The 20,885-nt window shown below is 33.2% G+C and overlaps 1 long non-coding RNA gene across 2 annotated transcripts in view; it reads left to right on the plus strand.

Annotated features, from left to right (window-relative positions):
• Positions 1-20,885, plus strand: part of LOC307186553 — a 472,211-nt gene that overhangs the window by 348,071 nt on the left and 103,255 nt on the right. The window contains exon 3 of one of the 2 annotated variants that reach the window (XR_013828404.1): positions 1,371-1,446. The exons of the other annotated variant lie outside the window; for it this stretch is intronic. This is a non-coding gene — a long non-coding RNA (uncharacterized lncRNA). The remainder of the gene's footprint in view (positions 1-1,370; positions 1,447-20,885) is intronic. 2 annotated transcript variants of the gene reach the window in all.

Raw genomic sequence — 20,885 nt, forward strand, 5'->3', positions numbered from 1 at the left:
CCTAGTCTTGACTACACATATGGGGAGATACACTACACACTATGGTCTCCTAACAAATCGGCCTTTTATCTCTCTATCTTCTTGGACTCATTACTTAATGTACTATGTGATCTCTTTTGCTCTCAGTCCCCAATAATCTCTCTGGCTTCCACCATGAAAGTATGATTACATTTGCATTGTGGATTTCTATGGAAAACTAATGGTTTTTAGGACCATGGCTTTAATCAGGATGTAACAGAGATCAAACACATACATATTACTGACAAAATAGCAGAGTTTGAAAACATGATCTAATATTTTGGAGAAATTAACCATTTGAAGCCTCAGTTCATTCATCTAGAAAATGAATAATCTGGAGTACTTTAATACTTGTGGTTGAATTACATCACTTAAAAAGATATGTTGAGGTCATAACCCCCAATACCTCAGAAAGTGACCTCATTTGTAAATAGGGTCATTACAGATGCAGTTAGTTATGATGAGGTCATACTGGAGTAGTGTGAATCCCTAATCCCACATGACTGGTGTCCTAAGAAAAAGAGGAAAATGTTGTGTGAAGACAGGCACGCAGGGAAAGTGCCATGTCTCTTTGAAAGCAGAGATAGAAATGCTGCAGCTGTAAGCCAGGTAGCATCAAGAATTGCTGGCAAACTACCAGAAGCTAGGAAGATGCAAGGAGGACTCCCCCTTACATTTTCAGGTGAAATGACCATACTGACACCATGATTTTGCACTTCTTGCTTCCAGAACTGTGAGACAATAATTTTCTATTTTTTCAAGCCACACAGTTTGTGCTAACTTGTTACAGCATTTCTAGAAAACTAAGATGTTATCTTGTGGTGCTGTCGTCATGTTTACATTAAATAATATATGATAGGCATCTAGCACAGAGTCTGTCTTATAGAAGTGCTCTATAAATATTAGATGTTATCACTATTATTCCTAATATTTGCCATTGCAAATATCAAACTCCTTTTTTTCCATGTCTCTTTTTTATTTCAGCTATGAAAACTAATGTTTCTTTCATAAGTGTGCTGCAAGAGACAAGATAGTCATATTCAGTATACAAAAGTTTGAGTCACATTTTAACTGCTTCTATTCCATCATAAGTTTTTGATATACTTAAATGTTTCCCACCAAAATAAGAGTGGAATGCAGCTATATTTCATATTAATTTATATTAAGAATTTCTAATTTATCTTACAAAACTCATTTTGGATTTTATCTACGGGCATGTTGTAGGGAAATGCTGGAGTAAGGTGGAAGGCATAGACCTTTTTCTAATAAAATATCTTGGCACTACTATGGGATTTGCTGGTCTGTTTGTTTCCCTAATAGCTGCTGTACTCCACTGTTTTTATCTTTGCTAGCCATTCCCTCAGATGATCCTTTGCTGAGCAGCCAACACTGGTGACCAGCAGATGGAGAAAAAAAGCAAACTGCCAGGTGAGAGCTTGTGTAGAAATCCAGAGCATCAAAGAGATGCAGCTAGGAAACTCTGGATCTGACAATGGAAACTTAACAGAACTCTTACAATAAATGTAAAAATTTCAAGTCATTACTAGAAAGAAGAACAGGTATTTTCTCACTCCTAAGGATATATTTGCAATAGCAGTCTTGGAAATGGTTAAGATAAAAGAAATAATTTGAAAGTGTGACTTAATTCGTGTTAGGATATAATGAAACAATTCTCCTAGGGTCAAAATTACTCCATGGGAGTGAGTTAAACTCACTGGGATGCTGCATTAACTCCACTGTGCTAATGTGCCATCCCAGATCAGCAGAGTCCCTCTCTCTCCAGTAGGAAATCATACCCTAGGAGGGTTTGACTGATTATATGTGGACATATAATATTTAAAGAAAAATGATCCTAAAAGCTTAATTTCTCATGATATGTACACGTAGAATTTGTCACATGTACAAATGTCAATTTTATCTTTCATAATATTCTTATTGTTTATGACTTTAGATTGACAAAATAATTTATCAGAAATCAAGTCAATTTGGCAAAGAAATACATTCTTTGAAACTTTTATTAAGTCATTCATACAAAAATAATTTGAAGGAATAATAAGCTCATGATTGCGAGCAAATGTGGTCTGTTGAATTTATCCCACATTACTGTTAATAGTTGTATGTACTCACTAGAGAGAAAACCAACACAACAAAAACAACAACAATACAACTAAAAATATTTGGTACACGATAAACTTGAAAATATCCTGTACTCTACTGGGAGCAAGTAACCATTCTAACCACCAAATCATCCACAGATGGAGTTTTAAAATAAAAGGCAGCCTTGTAAACAAGCTAAGGTTTTGTCCCTTTATCAGTAAAATGCACATGTCTGAAGCACTGTTAAGTGCTTATTTCAGTACATTGTACCCAGTTCATTAGAAATTTTAAAATTTTGGATAAATATATTTTGTAACTTATTATTAGTAACTAGAAATAAAACACAATAAAAAAATGCAGCAGATCCAGGACTAGCGCTATATGAAGAACTTTCTATATTTCAATGAAAATGTTGATATAACTTTTATAGCACAGATATGATAGGAAAGCTGATTCCAGAGTATTTAGAACCACTCTGTCAATTTGTTTGCCACAACATGAATCAGGACCTTCTTTACAGACAGACTTATTAGACCGTAGATAAGGAAAACTTTGTACTTCTCACTCAGATATTACCTATATTCATTTAAGAGCTCACTCATTCATCTGTTTAGGTAATTGATTATCAAATAACCCTGGAATGTTAAATTTTAAATACAAACTGGTCTGGAATGTTATTGTATCTGTTGTGTATTTTTAATGGCAAATGAGCCTTTTTTATAAAATACATGCTATATGCATGATTATCCCTCAATTCATACATGTACCTCTAATGGCATTGAATAATTATTCATAACATTTAATAGAGACATTATAATCATTATACAAAGTAGAGATAGTCTCTTTAACCACAAGTTTAGCTAGAAATAAATTTATCATGTTATGATCTTCAGTTTTTTCAGCTGGAAAACATATTTGTATTAGCATTAAAAAGGAAAATGTGTTTTTCTTTGAGTTGCAGTTTGACGTGTATGTGTAAAGAACACGTGTCATCATCATCATCTTACTACCATTATTAATCTAATCTCCATTTTGTTACATTAGACTTCATAATTTTGTTTATAAATTCTAAAAACACAAAGTGCTGTGTTGGAGAAAACTCAAAGCAGTTCATAAGAGCTGGATTAAATTTTCAGAATTTTGTGAGTTGTTGGAATCCACACCAGTAGCTTGAAATCTGCCATATTAGGATTATTTACATCACAGAAACAGACAAACAGTGCAAATCAGAGATTTTTTTTCTCCTATTAGGAGAGCTAGTTTTTCAATATTTACCGAAATATCACTATAAACACACATGTAAAATAAATCTTTATACTTTTTTACTATGGCCTCCCCAAAATGTACTATTGCCCTCATTCTTGAAACCTGTGAATATTTTACATTACATAACAGAGGGGCTTTATGGTTGTAATTAATGTTACGCACCTTAAAAATAGTGACTTTATCTTGGATTATCCACATAGACACAATCTAATACCCTGAGCCCTTTAAATCAGAGAACTTTCTCAGGCTAGGGGCCTGGGAAATTATACAAAGGGAGGTTTCAGAGAGACTTAGAGTGTGAGAAGGACTTGACTCACCATTGCTGGTTTTGAGATGAATAGCGCCATAGGCCAGGTAATATGGGAGGCCTGCAGAAGGTGACCATGATCCCTGGCCTCAGTCCTACCACTGCATGGAACTGAATTCTGTCAAAAACTTGAATGGACCTAGAAGTGCATTCTCTCCCAGACCCTTCTGTAAAGAGCCATGGCAACTGGTACGTTGATTTCAGCCTTGAGACCCAGTGCAGAGAAACCAGCTAAGTTCCATGAACTTCTACCCTACATTATTGTGAGATAATAAATTTGTCATTTTAAAACTGTTCAGTTTGTGGCAATTTGCCATGGCAGGAATAGAAGACTAATACTTACATATACGCTTTGTGATCTAATCAAATTCAAATATTTATTTTAAAAATATAAAAATTTGAATAATCTGTATATCATCTTTGCTCATGGCCCGTGACTATTCTTCATAGTTTTTCCAAGGTAGTATTCATGGCCCTAAGCAAGTATCCGATATAGTCTTGACAACCTTATAAAATGTGCTTTGTTATTTGAAAAAACATTATTTAGGTAAAAATAATTTTCTTCAGAGACAAAAATGTTTCAATTAATGAAGGTACTACAAATATGATTACTTGTGTTTCTAAACTTTGTGTTTCTTAATCATTATTTAAATGACTAAATTTTGTTTTAAAGCTCTGTTAACAGTGTTTCCAGAATTATCTCCAAGCATAATTATTACCTACTGAGTATCAGTTAAAGCAGGTCTTTAGAATGTTTTCATATGGAGGATCTCTGTGTCTATACAGAGATAACCTAATGTTAAGATATTAAAAATTATTATGAAAATGTGTTCATAAAGTGCATGCTAGATTAATATAAACAGGTATGGCGCAAGGTTTTTATAGCTAAGACTTGGAAACAATTCATAACAAATTACAGAACAGAGACTTTAGAATGATGATGTATTTTAATTAAATGATGATATAAAAATCTAAATTAATTTAGATTTCTAAATTCTTACAAGATAATGCAAAAGAGGTTATTTTTAGAACCCTTTGAAATTAGAACATAATTGCAATAATTACATGTGTTACAAATATAAAAATATTTAAATGCATTTAGTACCTTAGTACCCTGTCTTACATGAGTGATGTATGCAACTGGCCTGTTTACTCTGCTAAGGGGAAATATTCATAAAACTAGAGGAATTTGTTAAATAAATAATTTGGAATGATGTAAACAAATCATTTAAACAATGGAATTTTTTTTTAAAAATTCACAGATACTCCCAGCTTTGGTAAGTTTTTACTTTATAAATTAAAAATGCATAAAATATAGATTGAATTAAATGTTCAGAAAATAAGAGGACTTATTACATCCGCTAAGTTTAGTGAGAATCTTCTCCTATTAACTAAAGAAATTAAAATTTATTTGTGGGTGAGTGGGGCAGAAATAAATTGGACAATAAAACCATTTTGCATATTAATGCTTCATATACTTGTATTTTCTACATTAAAAATAAATTTATGTATATATAATAGACCTTTATATATTATACAGAATTCATATATATACATATTTATATGATTTATATTTATATGTGTATACACTCATACACACAAAAAATAGGGTTTAATGGTTTCTTATGGGTGATAAAAATATCATTCATTTTGTATTGATTCTAGACATTTTATTTCAAATACTTGTGATTTCAATGAACAGGTTTGTTCTTTTTAATAAGTTAAGGATTATTTTGAATACTAATCCTTAAATTGCAAGAACAAATCACTGCAACCCACAAAACTTGATGAAATAAAAATGTATCTTTTTTAGAATTGTGTAACATTTAATAACTATCCATCCATTAAATGAAATTATATCAATGCCTAATTTGTATCCTTTCTAAATCTTGAGTTTCTATGTACTTCTAATACACCATTAGGTTTCAGATTTGAGCAACACATTATTATTAGAAAGGAAGGTATTTGAACTTATTTGAATGATCTTTAAAATCTTACTTTGAAACACTTCATAGATTGTTAAAGGCATGCTTTAAACATGTTCATAAGCAATAGTCCCCCTAGCCTTCTTCCGTGACAAGACCAAAGAACCTGGATGATGCTAATCTAGAAGGACATTCACAGCTCATGAAAGAATCATCACTGCTAATCAAATCAGAGAGAAAAACCCACCACTCTGCACCACTGGAGACATTTCATGTACTGAATATTTCATAAGAAGGGGGCTCTAGCTGAAGTGGAAATTCTCAACAGCTTCAGGTTGCGTGCAAATATTAAACATTATAGCACAGTCCAATTGGTGTGCAGCAACACCACCAGTGAGCCTGGAGTGATCCTTATAAATTATGATAATTACATGTGACATGATACTTGCTAGGTCACAGCAGCTTGCCTTGGTCTCTCTTGCTTTGCCAGCAATTCCCCTACTTGCATGATAAAGTAGTCAGGGTGCCGTAGGAAATCGGATGCAAACACAATGACAAATGTCTGTTTTGACTGCTTAAAATTGAACTCAGTTGTTGATTTGCAAAAACATCAAAACACAATCAAGGACTGACACCAAGCCCCTTAGTCAGGAGAATTGGTGTGGGTATAGAACTTGAAAAGCCTTGGAGAAGAATATGTTAGTCTGTCAAAATTTGCAATACCAGTTCTTTGTTACAATAACACACAGTGCCCTGGTACGTTTTTCTCTACATATTTAAAGAAGAGCTTTGCCTCTATCTGCATATAGAACAAATGATGTTCAAAGCCTAAAAGAAAACAAAACAATCATCCTTATTGTTATCAAATATTATTTTTGCAATGTCCTGATGACTGCTTTGAATGTTGAATTTAATCAAAGATGAAAATATGAAGAATTAACTAGGAATGAATCATGGTAACCTTAAAACAGTTGTAAGTTTTGAAAAGAAGAAATTCATTTGTATGAATATTGAGGAACCAGTCCAAGTTTAACCAGTTTATTGTTAAACTTTGACAGTGTATATTACTTCTCAATACCTTTTCAAATTTTATTTCTTTTGGAATTAATCACTGTGCCTTCCCTCTATCCTCAGAGTTTTAAAATAAAGTTATCTTTCCGGTCTTCTGTTTACACAAGTCAAGTGGGGTTTCCTTTTGACATTGGAATATATCCAAGTGCCTTGTAATTTAAGTGTTCTTATTTGGAGTCCAGCCTAGAGTGGGGCTTTCACGTATTAGTAAGAAGGACTGATAAGTTAATGGTGCAGAGAGAGGAAAATAATGTATCAAATGGTTTACTGCCTTAAATATCAGGAGTATAATAAATGGAACAAGATAAAGTGTTTGATATGTGAGTAAAAGTAAAATGAAAATTCTCTGTAAATTCGATACATTAAAAAACCCACAAATATATAAGGGGATATGTTAATTGGTAGTCCTCAATGATGGTATATATCCAATTTATTAGAATGGTAATGGAAACTAAAAAAATGAAAACATTGGAAATCAATTACATGAGAAATAAAAATCAAGTTTTCAAATTTAAGGGGTATGTAATTAACAAGAGAAGAATAGACTTCTATATTAAAACAACTTTTTAGGTACAGATGAGAAATCTAGTGTCACACTGACTTGCTTCTGCTCTTGAATATCACATATGACTGAAATGGTGTGAAATGTGAAGGCATGAATTAAAATTAAACAAAATATTCCCTTATGTCTATGGCAAGTGTTTTGTAGCAGACTAAGGCTCCCAATAAGAGCACTAGGCACCGTGTATAAATGTATATAAATGTCATCTATCAAAATGTCTCAGAGAGCTTCCAAGGCAGCTGGACATAAAGACTAAAGATCCAATAGAAAAAGAAAGCTCAAGATCGTATCATGGCCATTGAATTCAGGAAGCTGAGTTTGATGTTAGACGTTTACCTGATCACTGGAGAAAAGCCACAGTAGAACTCATCTTGGATGCTGCCACTCCTCTCCTTTGTGGATTTCCCTTGAGGATGGAGGGCTTTATGGATACTTTGTAGGGAAATGGTTAGGCTGTAAGCAGATCTTATGTGATAAATTTACTCCAGAATTCCATTTGTCTGAGCTACTGTGTTCATCTCTCTAAAAACATAACAGGAAAGTTCTGTTATTTCACTGTGTTTATCATAGGCCAACTACACGTTTCTATTTTTCTACTCTAATCACCAACCCTTAGGGTCCATTCTTACATATATTCCCTCTGTTTCTCTAAATATAATTTGGTGAAAGTTTTGCAATTCTTTTGGCATGCACTGCACCTTCTCACAAGTCACATTTTGTAATTCACCTTATGATGACAGTTGGGACTTGAGTCTGGTTACAGATCTAGAAGCACTGAGATATGATAGGGTAATATTCCTACTAGATTCAACAGTTCCTTGCAAGGCAGCCACTACAGATTCTACAGCAAGGGGAAACTAACCTCTTCAAATAGGAAAGGAAGGGATGCTTTTAGTAGCAAAGTTTAGGGTTTCATTGTCTCCAGCTTCATCTGATACAGCCCATATAACCCTTCCCCGATTTTTAGTGTCTCACTTCTTCCCAAACTTTTAAAATAAGAGACCCTGTGAAATTAGGAATCAAATTTGCTTTCCACCAACATGAATAGACTACACACTTGGCATTCAGAAATCACATCCTTAAGCTTCAGCAGATAAGGGTTTTTTGTTGCACTTTTGTTGTTTCATTTTTTAAAATGGTAAGTCTAAGACACTTTTAGGCTTCTTTTTTATTGAAGTATACTTGATTTACAATATTATATTATTTTCAGTTGTACAACATAGTAATTCAATATTTTTACAGATTATACTCCATTTAAAGTTGTAATAAAATAGACTGTATTTCCCCGTACTATACAATGTATCCTTGTAGCTTATTTATTTTATGCATAGTACTTTGTACTTCTTAATCCTCTATTCCTATATTGCTCCCTGCCCTTCCCTCTCCCCACTGGTAATTATTACTTTGGTCTCTATATCTGTGAGTCTGTTTCTGTTTTGTTATATTAATTCATTTTATTTTTTAGATTCCATATATAACTGATAATATATGGCATTTGTCTCTCTGTATAACTTATTTCACTAAGCATAATACCCTACAGTTTCATCCATGTGGCAAATGGCAGAATTTCATTCATTTTTTTGTCTGAATAGTATTCCATCGTATATGTATACCACCTCTTCTTTATCCATTCATCTGTTAATGGACACTTAGGTTGCTTCCATATCTTGGCTATTGTAAACAGTATGAACATTGGGATGCATGTATCTTTTCAAGTTTTCTTTGGATATATACTCAAGAGTGGAATTGCTGGATCATATAGCAAAAAAACTAAAAATAGGAGCTTTTAGGTTTCTTAGGCAAATCTTGAGCTTGTAATTTAAAGCAATGAACTCATTTTCTTTGCCTAGATTCTTTAGCACACTTAAGAGGCCACCAAATGACTCCATTGTACTCACTAATTTTACTAAATTATTTTATGGCAGAAAATACTTGGTCACCCAATGTCTTGCCTTCTACATGCATTTGATTACAGAGGACTACAGGTGATAATTTAAGTAACTTTGCTGTCACATTCTGTGTATTAACAATATCCCTTTTCCAATGAAAATATGGTTATTAATGCCATTAAAAGCAAATCAGATATCTAAATTCCACATAACTCATTCTTAAGTTTCTTTTCATCTGAAACAACTTCTAGTAAAATTATTTAAATTTCTCTTCCTCTGACTTTTGTGATTTTAATAGTCACTGTCTTCTCTTTCCACAAAATTTCCTTAGGACAACTCATTAAAATTACCACTTACATCCTAATAACCCTCACTCCATCACTGACCTTTCTTTGGAATTCTGGAACAATGTGCTTAAAATATTTATTTTGTGTAGTTGCCTTATAGGCACTTCAAACCAATATGTCCAGTTTTAAACTCCTTACCTCATACTGCAATATTGCTATCATCTCAATGTTGCCTAGCGTAGCAAATAATATTATAATTTCTTCACTTAACAAGGTCTAAAATCTTCATCATTTTTGACCACTTTTCCTTCTCTACCCTTATCTAATCAGTCACTAAAGCCTACCTGGTCTACCCTCTAAATAAATCTCTAATGTTATTACATTTCCCCTTTCCACAGACTCTAACTGGTACAGATCATAATCATCTTACTCTTGAATTACTGAGGATCATAGTGTTATAGTTTTAATAATAGGAATTATTGAGCATCATAGTTGTTCCTTATTCTCCTGTAATTATATCCCCTGTATGGGAGAGAGAATAGTACCTCTCTAATATAAATCTTATTGCTTTACTTAAAACACAAATATTCCAACAATGCTGATGGTAAAACTGGAAAGCTTTAACTCACAAGATACTTCATAATACAGCCTGAGATTAATCCATCAGTGTCATCTTTTACAACTAACATTTTCATTTTCTGTGATCTGACTATACAGATAGAGTAAGTAATATTTTAAGATAATAGTAGAGGTTTCTTGTATAATTATTTTTTTCTGATTGTTCTTCCTCCACACTTCATGCGGCAGGGAATTCTATCCTCAGTAGCTTCAAGGTGAGAGATTTTATGTAACAACAAAGACAAATTCTTCATGCTGAGTTTCAAATTGTCTCTTCAATCTTGTAATAGAAATAGCACTCTTGGTAATATGGAACTTCGACTACAAGGCCTAGTTTTATTTTTTCATTTTTTGGTACTCATGGTAGTGGTAGTGGAGTGTGTGTGTGTGTGTGTGTGTGTGTGTGTGTGTGTGAAATAAAGAACTATACATTATGTGATGATATGATTTCATGGCTTCATATCTTGTTAAGTTACTGTAACCAAAGTTTAGATGTTTGGATTTAATATCTATTGTGATGAAAGCCTCTAGGCATGTGTCCTGGGGATGGTCTTGTTCAGTATTTATATTAATACTTGCACAAAGATACATGCTACATGGCAATAAGATACACAGATGCACAGAACAGATAGATGCATCTGGGATAGGTGCAAACACTGTATGATGGTATAAGTAAAAGAGAAAAAAAAGCAAACAAAAACAAAATCATAGCAACCCAAAACAGTTTTCAAACAGAAGGACTGTTTGAAAACTGTCATTAAGTCATTACTATGACTTAGTAATACTATATACCTACTTTTTCTTATTTGCCTTAATTTTACAGGAAAAATTATTAGGGTTGATGTGAGTCTCACAGCATCATCTAACAAAAGGAATACAGCATCCATGACCCTTCTGTTATTAGTCTGCTTGTAAGGGCTCTACCACCCATCCAGGTCTATTTCTAATTAGATGGCGGACTACTCTTAATTGGTCTTTCTACCTCAAGGCTGTTACATCAGAATCAGAGGCTTGTTATTCATTGGATTATTTCCTTCATTGCCTACTTAGATTAATAAAAGATACAGGGCCAAGTATTTTACATTTATTTTGAAAAAAATCAAAGCAAAGTTCTTTAAGGTCCTGCTAATATAGCTAACCTCCTCTTCACACCAATCAAAAGCATATGTAAACCTAATCATAGTTTTATGATAACTGCTTTACTCTTTCCAAGGGGAAAATATATTAACATTATTGTGTTAGGGATTTTCTTAAACAATTCCATATCCCTTTTTTGGTGCAGGCTTCTCATGTGAGGTAAAAGGATTATAAACAAAATGAAAAGAACCTCCCCATACAATGTGTGTTTTCCAGTACAGTTTTAGAAAGAAGCAGTTGGAATTGCACCTGATGACTTTCCCCCATCCCCATTTTTACTGCAAAAAAAAGAAAATTACAGACCAGTATCACTGATGAATATAGATGCAAAAACCCTCAACAAAATACTAGCAAACAGAATCCAACAACACATTAAAAGGATCATACACCATGATCAAGTGGGATTTATCCCAGGGATGCAAGGATTTTTCAACATACGCAAATCAATTAGTGTGATACACCATATTAACAAACTGAAGAATAAAAACCATATGATCATCTTGTAGATGCAGAAAAAGCTTTTGACAAATTTCAACACACATTTACGTTAAAAACTCTCCAGAAAGTGGGCACAGAAGGAACCATCCTCAACATAATACAGGCCATATGTGAAAACCCCACAGCCAACGTCATTTTCAATGGTGAAAAACGGAAAGTATTTCCTCTAATATCAGGAACCAGACAAGAATGTCCACTCTTACCACTATTATTCAAATGTAAGACACTGATGAAATAAATCAAATGTGACACAAACAGACGGAGAGATATACCATGTTGTTGAATCGGAAGAATCAATATTGTGAGAATGACTATACTACCCAAAGCAATCTACAGATTCAATGCAATCCCTATCAAATTACCAATAGCATTTTTTACAGAACTAGAACAAAAAATCTTAAAATTTGTAAGGAGACACAAAAGACCCCGAATAGCCAAAGCAGTCTTGAGGGAAAAAAACAGAGCTGGAGGACTCAGACTCCCTGACTTCAGACTATACTACAAAGCTACAGTAATCAAGACAATATGGTACTGGCACAAAAACAAATATAGATCAATGGAACAGGATAGAAAGTCCAGAGTTAAACCCACACGCTTATGGCCAACTAATCTATGACAAAGGAGCCAAGGATATACAATGGAGAAGAGACAGTCTCTTCAATAAGTTGTGCTGAGAAAACTGGACAGCTACATGTAAAAGAATGAAATTAGAGCACTCCCTAACACCATACACAAAAATAAACTCAAAATGGATTACAGACATAAATGTAAGACCAGACACTTTAAAACTTTTAGAGTAAAACATGGGAAGAACACTCTTTGACATAAATCACAGCAAGATCTTTTTTGATCCACCTCCTAAAGTAATGGAAATAAAAACAAAAATAAAAAAATGGGACCTAATGAAACTTAAAAGCTTTTGCAAAGCAAAGGAAACTACAAACAAGACGAAAAGACAACCCTCAGAATGGGATAAAATATTTGCAAACCAATGAATGGACAAAGGATTAACCTCCAAAATATATAAACAGCTCATGCAGCTCAATATTAAAAAAAACAAACAACCCAATCAAAAAATGGGCAGAAGACCTAAATAGACGTATCTCCAAAGAAGGCATACAGAGGGCCAAGAAGCACGTGAAAATCTGCTCAACGTCACTAATTATTAGAGAAATGCAAATCAAAACTACAATGAGGTATCTATCGCCTCACACCAGTTTGGATGGGCATCGTCAGAAGATCTACAAACAGCAAATGCTGGAGAGGGCGTGGAGAAAAGGGAACCCTCTTGCACTGTTGGTGGGAATGTTAATTGATACAGCCACTATGGAGAACAGTATGGAGGTTCCTTAAAAAACTAAAAATAGAATTACCATTGACCCAGCAATCCCACTACTGGGCATTTACCCAGAGAAAACCGTAATTCAAAAAGACACTTCCACCCCAGTGTTCATTGCAGCACTATTTACAATAGCCAGGTCATGGAAGCAACCTAAAGCCCATCAACGAATGGATAAGGAAGTTGGGGTACATACATACAATGGAATATTACTCAGCCATAAAAAGGAACAATATTGAGTCATTTGTAGAGACGTGGATGGATCTAGAGACTGTCATACAGAGTGAAGTAAGTCAGAAAGAGATAAACCAATATTGTATATTAAAACATATTGTGGAATCTAGAAAAATGCTACAGATGAACTGGTTTGCAGGGCAGAAATAGAGACACAGATGTAGAGAACAAACATATGGCCACCAAGGGGGGAAAGTGGCGGGGGGCTGGTGGTGCTGGTGGGATGAATTGGGAGATTGGGATTGACATATATACACTAATATATATAAAATAGATAACTAATAAGAACCTGCTGTAAAAAAAATAAAATAGAATTCAAAAAAAAAAAAAAAGAAAAGGGTAGAGACTCTTCTACTCCCTATTCTGTGAGCATTTGCTTTAGAAAACTTCTAATTGTAAATTCTTTCTCTGTCTGTTTGAAATGTATGTAAATCTTTTTATAAAAGGTATCAGCCGCTTACCAACTTTATGATCCAGGAATTACTTTTTCAAGGATCTGGGAACCACATCTTTGAAATGTAATCATCAAGAATTATCATACTTTCTGTGGAAGCTAAGAGCTGAAGTTCCATAGGCACTTTGCTCCAAGTTACAAAACTATCTCCAGTTATGAAGGCATGAGTAGTTTATTTTTCTTAACAATTAGCTACATAGAGGGGCATGTCAATTGCAGTGTAAATTTAGGATGAATTGTGTGACAAGTTGTGCTGTCAATTCTTCTTACCTGAGGACTAATTATTGGTTATCATGAGAACATTTATGTAACAGATTGCTTGGGTATTTGGAAGAGAGAGATTTCATTCTGTCTTTACAGTCTCTTCAACAGACTGTTTTGATGTGCATGACATTCTGGTTTAATGCTTATTCAATAAGAAAAGTTTCTTTCACCTCTGTATTTCACCCCTGGATTGGGTAGTGATTTTGTTTCTAATTGCTCTCCAACAGTCCCCCCTGTAAGTTGCAATAAGCTTCAGATATGCATTTGTAAGCTGGATCACCTCATATTCACTGACTTTTTAAAAAATATTCTTTAATCTATTTCCTTTTCCTCTAGACATTGAGAAATGTACTATAGATATTAAAAAATCCACAATTCTGTGATCCTTTTTTACCTATTTGAATTAAATAAGGAAATAACATTTATTAATTTCAGAAAATTTAAAATTTTGTCATTTGTAAAATAGTAGATACATATATCTTACAATTAGATTGTCAATCATCATTTTGTTAAAAGAGAGCCTTTGCAAAATTTAAGAATAATGTATCTAAAGTGAATGTAAAATGCTCAGTATAAAATTTTTTAAATAATCCACATTGTATTACAATCATCCAATGAAAACGACATAATAATTTGCTTTTTCAGTTTTACCCATTTTCAGTTTATTATTATTTTGCTAACAGAATTTTAAGTATATTAACATACATGATTTTTTATTCATTTTTTTACTGAAAACCATCGCAAGTTCATTAAAGTTTGCCAGAGGCAAATTACGGATATTTGTTAGGCAATGTTGAATGAGAAAAATATAAAGTACAAAGCTTCTAAAAGTGGTGATTGTCCAGGCAATTTTGAATCTGTTAATTTGCAATTTATAAAGAATATATGCATAAAGATTGTTTGATTTGATCACAGTATTGTTCTTTTGAAAATCACACAACTTCCATATCTTGCCATAGGTGAATTATTTTTACTCCTTTTAATTTAGATAGTGTACCCTAAAATGGAATATCTTACTTAAAATCTTTGAAATTATAAGCATAGATTGGGGGAGACTTTATATATATATAATTTTTGTATAATTTTATATATAATTTATATTTATATATATATAAATATATATTATATATATTATTTATATATATATTTTTTATATATAATTTATATATATATATTATATATAATTTCATGTCTACTAACATTACAAGAAAAATCCATTCAAAATATGTCAGAGGAGTGTAAATTTAGTGGAAAAAATAAAGAGGCAAAAAAATTAAATTTATACTTAAGTTTTTTTCATGGGGATTCATGTTGTTTTCCATTTTTCTCTCTGCCTCTCAAGACAGTCAGAAGGTAGCATTTTATATTTTTATGAAATAAAATGGTTTAGTGTAAGTGTTTAATTCCAGTTTTCAATTCTCTAGATGATCATCATATATAGTCTTAAAATAAGGCAAGATAACTACTCTGAGAAATGTCTTTTTCCAAAGAAACATTTAATAAATGTTAAAAAAAAATGCTGGTTCTAAAACAATCAAACTTGGCTATTCAAGTTGATACTCAAGAAGGCTTGAAAACTTTTAGTCTTTCTTTTTAGTAAGAAAAACATTTATAAATTTGGAATGATTTATTTGTTTTCTGACTGCAGTATTCAGTTGAGGTCTTAGGTCTTTTGTCTATGAGATTTTGTCTCTTTTAGTATATGTTAATATACACTTTCAAGAGATGTCAAAGTCATCATTAAAAGAAAAACATAAAAATATCATTTGCCTCTAAAACTGTTTATCCTTTTGTGATACATGCAACTTAATCTTGGTTTCCTGTTCATAATGAAGCAAATAAAAACCACAATGAGATATCACTTCACAACTGTCAGAATGGCTATTATCAAAAAGACAAAAGATAAGAAGTGCTGGCAAAGATTTGGAGATATTGGAACACTTGTACACTGTTGGTGGGAATGTAAAATGGTGCAGCCATTATTGAAAACAGTGTGGAGATTCCCCCCAAAATTAAAAATAAAAATACCATATGATCCAGCAATCCCACTTCTGGGTATATAGCCAAAGGAAATTAAATCAGTATATCAAAGAGATATACACACCCATATTCATTACAGCTTTATTCACAGTAGCCAAAATATGGAAACGACTTTAGTATCTGTTATCTGATAAATGGACAAAGAAAATGTGGAATATTACTCAGCCTTAAAAAAGACAGAAATCCTGCTACTTGCAACAACATAGATCAACCTAGAAAACATTATTCTAAGTGAAATAAGCTAAACAGAGAAAGATGAACACCCATGATTTCTCTTATATGTGGAATCTAAAATAATAAACCTCATAGATGCAGAAAGTATGATTGTCAGGGCCTGGGAGTGGGTGGGGAGAATGGAAAGATGTTAATCAAGAGGTACATAGTTTCAGTTATACAAGATGAATAAATTCTGGAGATCTAGTGGACAGTTATGTGACCATAGTTAACAATACATAGTTAACAATACAATAACAATAGTTATTATATACAGTTGGCCCTTGGTATCCTCAGGTTCAGCATCAGTTGGTTGAATCTGCACATGCAGAACCCTAGGATATGAAGGGCCAAGTATACTACACCATTTTATGTAAGAGACTTGAGCATCCTGGAATTTTGGTATCCATGGGGATCCTGGAACCAATTCTTCAAGGATACTGAGGGACATCTGAATTTGAATTATACTAAGAAAGTAGATATCAAGTATCCTTATCACAAAAAAAGAGAAATGAAAAGAAAGCAATAACTATGTGAGGTGATGGTTATGTTAATTAGATTGATTGTGGAATCATCATTACACAATGTATATCAAGACATCAAGCTATACACCTTAAACATACACAATTTGTATTTGTCAATTATAGTTCAATAAAGCTGGTAAAAATAATTACCCATGACTGACAAAAGCAAAATAGAGACATCTATTTTATAATTATTATTGCATTCCATTAAAGAGGAAAATGTAAGCTTTGAAAAATTCTAAATTTGTAATTAACATCATGGACTAAAATTTTCCTGAAAAATTACCACAAAAAATAATATTCTCATGATGTCCTAATTTTCCATAAAGAGAGTAACATAGCCATACTTAATTTACAGATTCTATTTGCATCTGCCCCAAATTTAACATTCCACTTTATATGTTAAACAAAATTCTTTCCTGAGTAAGTATCCTCACTGTTTCTGAATTCTTTACTTCCTCTTGCCTATGTCATCAGCAATGTCTATTCTTTGGGTTTTAGGGTCATTTTTCAAAGAGAAACATATTGTACAGCATTCTGAAAGTTAGGCTTTGCATGACAAAGCACAGAAATAAACAGCATTCATTGCTCTGTGGATTTAGCCCAACTGGTCAAGTTTTTTTTGAAGCCATCTTTATTTTATTATTATTATTTTTTAACATCTTTATTGGAGTATAATTGCTTTACAATGGTGTGTTAGTTTCTGCTTTATAATAAAGTGAATCAGTTATACATATACATATGTCCCCATATCTCTTCCCTCTTGCATCTCCCTCCCTCCCACCCTCCCTATCCCACCCCGCTAGGTGGTCACAAAGCACCGAGCTGATCTTCCTGTGCTATGCAGCTGCTTCCCTCTAGCTATCTGTTTTATGTTTGGTAGTGTATATATGTCTATGCCTATATATGTCCTCTCTCACTTTGTCCCAGCTTACCATTCCCCCTCCCCGTATCCTCAAGTCCATTCTCTAGTAGGTCTGCATCTTTATTCCCGTCTTGCCCCTAGGTTTTTCTGACCATTTTTTTTTTCATTTTTTAGATTCCATATATATGTGTTAGCATACGGGATTTGGTTTTCTCTTTCTGACTTACTTCACTCTGTATGACAGTCTCTAGGTCCATCCACCTCACTACAAATAACTCAGTTTCATTCCTTTTTATGGCTGAGTAATATTCCATTGTATGTATGTGCCACATCTTTATCCATTCATCTGTTGATGGACACTTAGGTTGCTTCCATGTCCTGGCTATTGTAAATAGAGCTGCAATGAACATTTTGGTACATGACTCTTTTTGAATTATGGTTTTCTCAGGGTATATGCCCAGTAGTGGGATTACTGGGTCATATTGTAGTTCTATTTTTAGTTTTTTAAGGAACCTGCATACTGTTCTCCATAGTGGCTGTATCAATTTACATTCCCACCAACTGGTCAAGTTTTGAATTCACTGTTTTGGGCCATTTAGCACTATCAATATAGTTTTGATAACAAAACCATAGTTTTGGGTTTTGATACAACAGTTTTACCACCTTTTGCATTCTTTTTCTGTAGCTACTCTACTTTTTAAAAACTTTGAGATTCCTTGCTCAAAATTGTATTCGTGCCACTTTTTCTTTTACTGTTAGATAATATTTAGAGGGACAAATTTTCTTCCCTCAGATTTTGGCTGAAACATTAATAGTAATAGTACTTATATAGCTTTCCTAGAACCTTTAGATTCTATTTTTAAGAATGCATAAAACATTAGAACTATTTTATTTAACACTTTTATATATATATTTAAATATATAAATATGTTCAAGTTTTACAATGCCACAATTAAAAACTAAATGCTAAAGGGAAAATGAGTAAATGTTTATGATTACATTATTTTAATAAAAACATATTTGTTTCAATGTGTGTAGTGTTGGAGGATATATTATTGGTGCAGTTTAATTAAAATAACGGCCATGGTCAGTGCACTCTAGTGATTATGGTTGACTGATGGTCTTATGATATGTGTATCATTTAGGGAGAAAAACCAGACTGAAATCACTTTCTCTGTTAAAAAAATCAATATATATTTTTCACTGATCATCAGTACCCATCAAATTCTTAAGTCCCATTTTCAGCCATGATGCTTTCCTTATTTTAAATGTCTCCTAATCAAGGCCTAGGATATATTTCAATATTCCTAGTGCTGAAAGGCATCACAGAATTCAAAGTTGATCTCTTAAGCCTTTGGCTAGTAATGATTTGAGTATTAAGTGTTCTAATTTTTCTCTGTAGTCATTTTGGTCAGCATCATATCTTGATCCATAGTGATTTCTCAATTTTATGTTTAATAGTATGGAGAAATGTGGTACCCATTTGCTCTTTTGCAATTTGCTTTAAAGTTCCATAACTCTTCTCTGATCTTTAAATTTAACATATTTATATCCAAGTTGCTATAAATATTGTTAGTAGCCAGTTATTTTATATTCATATTTTGAGTAGGGTAAAATGAAATATTTTAAAAAATATCTAAGGGCTTCCCTGGTGGCGCAGTGGTTGAGAATCTACCTGCCAATGCAGGGGACACGGGTTCGAACCCTGGTCTGGGAAGATCCCACATGCCGCAGAGCAACTAGGCCCGTGAGCCACAACTACTGAGCCTGCGTGTCTGGAGCCTGTGCCCCGCAACAAGAGAGGCCACGACAGTGAAAGGCCCGCGCACCGCGATGAAGAGTGGCCCCCACTCGCCGCAACGAGAGAAAGCCCTCGCACAGAAACGAAGACCCAACACAGCCAAAAATAAATTAATAAAAAAATTTAAAAAAAAATATCTAAGCCTGTGCTGTACTAATGAAAAATGTTTTTTTTCCCTTTGATTACCTCTCTTGCTGTTCTCAAGTATACCTTCTCCCCAAAATTTCATCATTACAACAGTGGTATTAAAAATTCATTTCTAACCATCTAAGTGATGTTTTCCTGTTTAGATATACTTTGAGCAAACACTTGTGTGCTAGATATATTTTTATATATCCTATTTTAGTTAAAACATCAACTCCATTCCCTTCCTTAGGCTAAACATTATTATAAAAATAGCTGTGAAGATTAAATAACTAATTAGCAATTGATAAAAGATTATCCTTTTCAAAAGAGCCATTGTTTAGGAACGTTAATTTATAAAGCCATCTATAACATTTCATGGGTTTTAAGTGGCTTGTGTGATATTAAATGGTTGCTTCAGCCACTGAAACAATCATATACAACTTCAAAATATTTATTACCATTTCATTAAGAAAGTTTGCGGTGGTAGTCAATGAAGATTCAGGTAATTAAAAGGCAAAATGAGTCATATGATTATTACTGTAAAGGGCCATAGAAAAATTGTTTTAAAAATCATGGCAAGTGGAGTTTACTTCACATTACTGAGGGAATTTATATATTATTTTGACTAAAGCAAATAGTTCAGGTTTAGTTTTAAAAAAGGCTAGAAATAGAAAGAGTTAAACGGAAAGAACAGATACAAAGTTTGTTGAATTTGTATTTTTAATAACAATTCCAGGAAAACAAGGTTAACATGGAATTTGAATTGGCTGAAAAATAGATTTTCCGGAAGTTTTTGGCATAGTTTTCCCAGTGGTAACAATTTGTGGGTCATTTCTAGGGATAGAGTGGTTATACAATAAATCAATATATAGCAATTAACTGTTGAATAATGAAATAAATTATTAGGTAATAAATATGTGAAAAATCTGTAAAAGTTTCAATTATCAGAAATAAATTTGAAGACTACAGATAAAAGAATTTTGTTCTTATTTGGAAATACTATAATGCTATTTTTATTCTGTATATCTTATCTCAATTAATTTCAAACAGCAATTTATTTTTTATTATATAGTGATTGCTAAAAGCAATTTTAAGTGTCAAATAAATGAATTTAGGTAGATCAATTTAAAAGATGAGGATAGGGCTTCCCTAGTGGCACAGTGGTTGAGAGTCCACCCGCCGATGCAGGGGACACGGGTTCGTGCCCCGGTCCGGGAGAATCCCACATGCCGTGGAGCGGCTGGGCCCGTGGGCCATGGCCGCTGAGCCTGTGCGTCCGGAGCCTATGCTCCACAACGGGAGAGGCCACAACAGTGAGAGGCCCGCATACCGCAAAAAAAAAAAAAAAAA

This window comes from Stenella coeruleoalba (genome assembly GCF_951394435.1).
Source record: "Stenella coeruleoalba genome assembly, chromosome: 5".
Classification (NCBI taxonomy): Eukaryota; Metazoa; Chordata; class Mammalia; order Artiodactyla; family Delphinidae; genus Stenella; species Stenella coeruleoalba.